At 40.7% G+C, this 7,693-nt stretch overlaps 1 pseudogene; it reads right to left on the bottom strand.

Annotated features, from left to right (window-relative positions):
• Nucleotides 1–1,305: 1,305 nt before the first annotated feature.
• On the bottom strand, nt 1,306–2,671 carry LOC129053505 (actin, cytoplasmic 2-like; annotated as a pseudogene).
• Nucleotides 2,672–7,693: the final 5,022 nt, after the last annotated feature.

Here is a 7,693-nt window from a genome sequence, read left to right as displayed (position 1 = left end):
TTTTCTTCATTTCTATTTATATTTGCTTTAAATATTTAGGTGCTCCAATGTTGAGTGCAGATGTATACATATAATTGTTAAAACCTTTTGATGAATTCATTGCTTTATTATTAAACGATGACCTTCTTGGTCTTATGACAGGTTTTGAATTGAAATCTCTTTTATAGATAGGAGTATAGCCACTCCTAACATTTTATTACCATTTGCATAGCAGTATCTTCTTCTATTCCTTCAGCCTATGTTTGTCCTTAAAGATTAAGTGGGTCTCATAGGTAATGTGTAGTTGAATCCCATTTTTAAAATGTATTTGGTCACTCCACATCTTTTAATTGCATAATTTAATTCATTTACATTCAAGATAATTATTGATAAGTGAGTTCTTACTACTGTTATCTTGTTAGTTGTTTCTGATTGAGTCATACATCATTTTTTCCTTTCTTCCTCTCATGTCTGCTTTTAAATGTTTAGCATTTAATTATTTTCAGTAGTGATAAGATTTGACTGCTTTGTTTTTATCATTAGTGTTGCCGCTATAGCTTTTGATGTCATCAAAGGCTCAGAGAAAACATCTTAGTTAATAATCAACTAGCTTAAGCTGAAAACTTTTGTCACATAAAAACTCTAGACATTTACCCTCTGTTCCAGTTACATTTTTGACATCACAATTTATATCTTTTATTATTGTGTCTTCCTTAAAAGCCTATTGTTGACAAGTCTTTTGCCGAATGATTTCAAGCCCCTCCATTTTTTTGTTTATTTTCCCTTAGTGCTTTTAGAATTTTCTTTATTTCTCAAACTTTGAGAGCTTGATTCTTTTTTTTTGGCAACACTTTTATTTTTCCTTATACAGTGATGTGTTGCTGAGGCCTAATGTTCTCACATAACAGTAGAAAACCAAAATTTGTTGTCATCTCTTTAAAGAATTGAGAATTTCATACAAAAAACCTTATGTAAATTAAAAGGATAAATACATTTACAGGTGTAAATGCAAACTGCTTCCAACTCAAGGCAAGTGACAGCCCACAGTGTTCTGGCAGAAAACATCAGCTAAGAAAGGAAACTGGGTCCTATGGCTTGCACTTTCCAACCCTGACAGAGAGTCAGGACAGAAGTAACTGGTTCAGAAGCCCTTGCCATCCTCTAGAGACATCCCAGAACACTAAGTCCTGACACATTACTACCCTGCACAGATCAGAGGCTACTGGCCATGCAGACTCACCAAGCCACAGACTAGTCTTCCACAAGCACGTTCTTACCTCAGCAGTCATGAAGTGACCAAGCCACATGCACTAAAGTTTGAACTCAAAGATACGTACACAGTATTAAACAAATACCAAGGGGAACAGTTAACTTGAATACAAGGTCAAAACCAGCAACAAGTTCTACAATCCAGTGCTGATATCAGATAAAATCTTCAAGGACAATTTCTTTTCAAACGCTTATTCCAGTTTCATGAGGCTGGCATGAGGTGTATGCATTTGCCAAGGGCAAATTTATACTTCTGTATTAACCCATGCAGCAAATGCTACACATCTGCTCAGTCCATTTAGAAGCATTTGTGGTGGATGATGGAGGGGCCCAACTCATCATACTCCTGCTTGCTAATCCACATCTGCTGGAAGGTGGAGACTGAGGCCAGGATGGAGCCACCGATCGAAACTGAGTACTTGCACTGTAGGGGTGCAATGATCTTAATCTTCATGATGCTGGGCACCAGGGCAGTGATCTCCTTCTGCATACTGTCAGCAATGCCTGGGTACACCGTGTTGCTGCCAGATAGTACCATGTTGGCATACAGGTCTTTGCGGATGTCCACGTCATACTTCATAATGGAGTTGAAGGTGGTCTCTCAGATGTTGCAAGATTCCATGCCCAGAAAGGAAGGCTGGAACAGCACCTCCGGACACTGGAACCACTCGTTGTCAATGGTGATGACCTGGCCATCGAGCAGTTCATAGCTTTTCTCCAGAGAAGATGAGGATGTGGCAGTGGCCATCTCCTGCTTGAAGTTCAGGGAGATCTAGCATAGCTTCTCCTTGATGTCATGCATGATTTCCCACTTGGGTGTGGTGGTGAAGCTGTAGCCTAGCTTGTTGATGATCTTCATGAGGTTCTCAGTCAAGTCCCAGCCAACCAGGTCCAGATGCAGGATGACATGGGGAAGGGATTAGATCGCCTAGAAGGGCACCATGTTGGTGACCTTCTGTCTAGAGTCCATGAAAATGCCAGTGGTGCACCCAAAGGCATAGAGGGACAGCAAATCTCGGATGGCCACATACATGGCTGGGGTGTTGAAGGTCTCAAACATAATCTGAGTCATCTTTTCTCTGTTGGCCTTGGGGTTCAGGGGTTCCTTGGTTAGCAGTGCTGGCTGCTCCTCTGGGGCCCCATGCAGCTCATTGTAGAAGTGGTGCCAGATCTTCTCCATGTTGTCCCAGTTGGTGACGATGTCATGCTTGATGGAGTACTTCAGGGTCAGGATGCTGCGCTTGCTCTGGGCTTCATTGCCCACTTAGGAGTCCTTCTGGCCCATGTCCACCATCACGCCCTGGTGTTGGGGGCACCCCATGATGGAGGGAAACATGGCTCGGGGAGTGCCATCCCTAGCAAAGCCAGTTTTGCACATGCCAGAGCCATTGTCAATGACCAGCATGGCGATCACTTCTTCTATTGCGATGGGTGGAGGAGTGGGATATTGGAGCCGCAGAACAAGGTGAGCGAGCTAGCAGTGGTGACTGGGAGCGAGAGTTTGATTCTTGTTTGTTGTGGGATAGTTTTATGCAGTATTAACCTTTTTTGTAGTCTCCGATCTTTCTGAACCTATGTATTCATATTTGAATCAAATTTTTGAAAGTTGTTATTATTCATTTGAATATGCTGTATATAACTTCCTTTTCCTGAACTCTTTCATGAATATTGCTAAATCTTAGATTTGCTTATTTAAGGTAATTCTGTATATCTGGTAAATGTTCTTCATTCTTTTTGATTGCTTTTCTGTTTTGTTCTTTGCGAATTTCTTAATAACCTATGTTAATTTACTTTTATTTTCTTTTTACTTTTGCTTTTTTTTTTATTTATTTTAGACAAAGCCTCTCTGTGTTGCCCAGGCTGGAGTTCAATGACACCACATTGAATCCCTGAAACATCAGGGTTTCACCATGATGTCCAGACTGGTCTTGAACTGCTAACCTCAAGTGATCAACACATTTCAGCCTCCCAAAGTGCTGTGATTACAGGCCTGAGCCTGCACACCTGTCCCTAATAACTCATTTTACAGCTCACTGATTCTTTATTCTGTTTGACCTATTCTGCTGTTGAAAGCCTGAATTTTCCACTTCAATCAGTATATTTCTCAGTTCCGGGACTCTTTTTATTTTTAAATAATTTCAGTCCATTTTTAAAAATTTCTTTCAGAAGTGTATCAGTTCCTTTTCTGTGTTGTTTTAGAGATCTGAGTTTCCTGAAAACTTATATCTTGATTTCTTCATCCAATAAACACTGATAGCCATCTCATTAATTAGCATTGGTCAATGGTTTATGTTTTGTCCATTTAGGGAAGTTATAATTTCCTGTTTGGTATTATTTCTTGTAGTTGTACATCTATATCTCTTTATTGAAGGAGTAGTTATTTAGTTTACTGTTTTCTCTGTCTTATTTTGCATTTTGAGTTTTCTTTAAGACATAAGTATTGTGGGGCATTGTTTGCTTGATTTTGGCTAGGTCAGTGCCTCTGTTTTGGCAGTAGATGTTGCCTTAAGCCCAGGTTTATCACAGCTCTAACAAACTTTGAAACACTGCCAGTCTCCTATCTGAGAGATTTTGAAAGGGATATCCTAAGAGTGTGGGAAGGCTCTCTATCGGTTTCTGATCAAGGAAATTATGCACTCTACCTCCTACCTTATGTTAACGCTGTCATGGCACTCAGGGTTGACATCTCCTGTGACTGAGATATGCAGGCTGGTGATGGTACTCCTGCCTTTCTACTTCATGCCTGGTTGTCCTCAGGTTTTTTTCTCTCTTTTCAGCACTCACAGGGCTTCCTTGGGTGAAGACAAGAATAAGTCTCCTGCCAGGGAATCCACAGTGATGGGGAATCTGTCCATCCACTTCAAATTTTTTTTTATTCTGTGTAGTAACCAAGAGTCGGAGGAGTTTTTTTTCTTTTCTTTTTTTAATGTGAATATAGATGAGTATTTTTATTTTATTTTATTTTATTTTATTTTATTACCCTTTAAGTTTAAGGTTCATGTGCACAATGTGCAGGTCAGTTAGGTATGTATACATGTGCCATGCTTGTGTGCTGCACCCATTAACTCATCATTTAGCATTAGGTATAACTCCTAATGCTATCCCTCTCCACTCCCTCCACCCCACAACAGTCCCCAGAGTGTGATGTTCCCCTTCCTGAGTCTATGTGTTCTCATTGTTCAATTCCCACCTCTGAGTGAGAACATGTGGTGTTTGGTTTTTTGTCCTTGCAACAGTTTGCTGAGAATAATGATTTCCAATTTCATCCATGTCCCTACAAAGGAGATGAACTCATCATTTTTTATGGCTGCATAGTATTCCATGGTGTATATGTGCCACATTTTCTTAATCCAGTCTATCATTGTTGGACATTTGGGTTGGTTCCAATTCTTTGCTATTGTGAAAAGTGCTGCAATAAACATACGTGTGTGCATGTGTCTTTATAGCAGCATGATTTATATTCCTTTGGGTGTATACCCAGTAATGGGATGGCTGCCCAATAACAGTGTAAAAGTGTTCCTATTTCTCCACATCCTCTCCAGCACCTGTTGTTTCCTGACATTTTAATGATCACCATTCTAACTGGTGTGAGATGGTATCTCATTGTGGTTTTGATTTGCATTTCTTTGATGGCCAATGATGATGAGCATTTTTTCATGTGTTTTTTGGCTGCATAAATGTCTTCTTTTGAGAAGTGTCTGTTCATGTCCTTCACCCACTTTTTGATGGGGTTGTTTGTTTTTTTCTTGTACATTTGTCTGAGTTCTTTTTAGATTCTGGATATTAGCCCTTTGTCAGATGAGTAGGTTGCAAAAATTTTCTCCCACTTTGTAGGTTGCCTGTTCGCTCTGATGGTAGTTTCTTTTGCTGTGCAGAAGCTCTTTAGTTTAATTAGATCCCATTTGTCAATTTTGGCTTTTGTTGCCATTGCTTTTGGTGTTTTAGACATGAAGACCTTGCCCATGCCTATGTCCTGAATGGTAATGCCTGGGTTTTCTTCTAGAATTTTTATGGTTTTAGGTCTAACATTTAAGTCTTCAGTCCTTCTTGAATTAATTTTTGTATAAGGTGTAAGAAAGGGATCCAGTTTCAGCTTTCTACACATGGCTAGCCAGTTTTCCAGCACCATTTATTAAATACAGAATCTTTTCCCTATTGCTTGTTTTTCTCAGGTTTGTCAAAAATCAGATACTTGTAGATATGCAGCATTATTTATGAGGGCTCTGTTCTGTTCCATTGATCTATATCTCTGTTTTGGTACCAGTACCATGCTGTTTTGGTTACTGTAGCCTTGTAGTATAGTTTGAAGTCAGGTAGCATGATGCCTCCAGCTTTATTCTTTTGGCTTAGGATTGACTTGGTGATTCGGGCTCTTTTTTGATTCCATATGAACTTTAAAGTAGCTTTTTCCAATTCTGTGAAGAAAGTCATTGGTAGTTTGATGGGGATGGCATCGAATCGATAAATTATCTTTGGCAGTATGGCCATTTTCATGATATTGACTCTTCCTACCCATGGGTATGAAATATTCTTCCATTTGTTTGTATCCTCTTTTATTTTACTGAGCAGTGGTTTGTAGTTCTCCTTGAAGAGGTCCTTCACGTCCCTTGTAAGTTGGATTCCTAGGTATTTTATTCTCTTTGAAGCAATTGTGAAAGGGAGTTCACTGATGATTTGGCTCTCTCTTTGTCTGTTATTGGTGTATAAGAATGTTTGTGATTTTTTTACATTGATTTTGTATCCTGACACTTTGCTGAAATTGCTTATCAGCTTGAGGAGATTTTGGGCTGAGACAATGGGGTTTTGTAGATATACAATCATGTCATCTGCAAACAGGGACAATTCGACTTCCTTTTTTCCTAATTGAATACCCTTTATTTCCTTCTCCTGACTAATTGACCTGGCCAGAACTTCCAACACTATGTTGAATAGGAGTGGTGAGAGAGGGCTTCCCTGTCTTGTGCTTCAAAGGGATTGCTTTCCAAGTTTGCCCATTCAGTATGATATTGGCTGTGGGTTTGTCATAGATAGCTCTTATTATTTTCAGATAATTCCCAGCAATACGTAATTTATTGAGAATTTTTAGCTTGAAGTGTTGTTGAATTTTGTCGAAGGCCTTTTCTGCGTCTATTGAGATAATCATGTGGTTTTTGTCTTTTATTCTGTTTATATGCTGGATTACATTTATTGATTTGCATATATTGAACAAGCCTTGCATCCCGGGGATGAAGCCCACTTGATCATGTTGGATAAGCTTTTTGATGTGCTGCTGGATTTAGTTTGCTAGTATTTTATTGAGGATTTTTGTATCAATATTCATCAAGGTTATTGGTCTAAAATTCTCTTTTTTGGTTGTGTCTCTGCCCAGCTTTGGTATCAGGATGATAACAGCACATATTGGTGAACCACAAATGCTGCTGTCTGATTGTTCCTCTGGAAGTTTTGTCTCAGAGGAGTACCTGGCCGTGTGAGGTGTCAGTCTGCCCCTACTGGGGGTGCCTCCCAGTTAGACTGCTTGGGGGTTAGAGGTCAGTGACTCACTTGAGGAGGCAGTCTGCCCATTCTCAGATCTCCAGCTGCATGCTGAGAGAACCACTGCTCTCTTCAAAGCTGTCAGACACGGACATTTAAGTTTGCAGAGGTTACTGCTTTTTTTTTGTTTGTCTGCACCCTGCCCCCAGAGGTGGAGCCTACAGAGGCTGGCAGGTATCCTTGAGCTGTGGTGAGCTCCACCCTGTTCGAGCTTCCTGACTGCTTTCTTTACCTTAGCAATCCTGGGCAATGGCGGGCGCCCCTTCCCTATCTTTGCTGCCAGCTTGCAGTTTGATCTCAGACTGTTGTGCTAGCAATCAGTGAGACTCCATGGGCATAGGACCCTCTGAGCCAGGTGCGGGATATAATCTCCTGGTGCACTATTTTTTAAGCCCATCGGAAAAGCGCAATATTAGGGTGAGAGTGAACCAATCTTCCAGGTGCCATCTGTCACCCCTTTGTTTGACTAGGAAAGGGAACTCCCTGACCCCTTGCACTTCCTGAGTAAGGCAATGCCTCACCTTGCTTTGGCTCGTGCACAGTGGGCTGCACCCACTGTCCTGTCCCCACTGTCTGGCACTCCCTAGTGAAATGAACCCTGTACCTCAGATGGAAATGGAGAAATCACCCTTCTTCTTTGTCACTCATGCTGGGAGCTGTAGACCAGAATCTTTCCTATTCAGCCATCTTGGCTACCCACGTTTTTTCTTTTTTTCCACACTTGGTTGTCAGCAGAACAGGGGACAACTGTCATGAATATAAAAGGCCAATTTTTTTACACTTTGGCTGGTTTCTTCACTTATTTGTCACCGTAGGAGCAGCCTCATTCTCAATTTTGAGCTCTGCATTATTGATGGTGATAATCTCAGCACTGTATACTCGGATTTTCTGTGGGTGTTCTTTGGGGGTTAGG

The sequence above is a fragment of the Pongo abelii genome, chromosome Y (assembly GCF_028885655.2).
Source record: "Pongo abelii isolate AG06213 chromosome Y, NHGRI_mPonAbe1-v2.0_pri, whole genome shotgun sequence".
NCBI lineage: Eukaryota > Metazoa > Chordata > Mammalia > Primates > Hominidae > Pongo > Pongo abelii.
The sequence above is the reverse complement of the archived record's forward strand: the minus strand, read 5'-3'. Positions and strand labels throughout refer to the sequence as shown.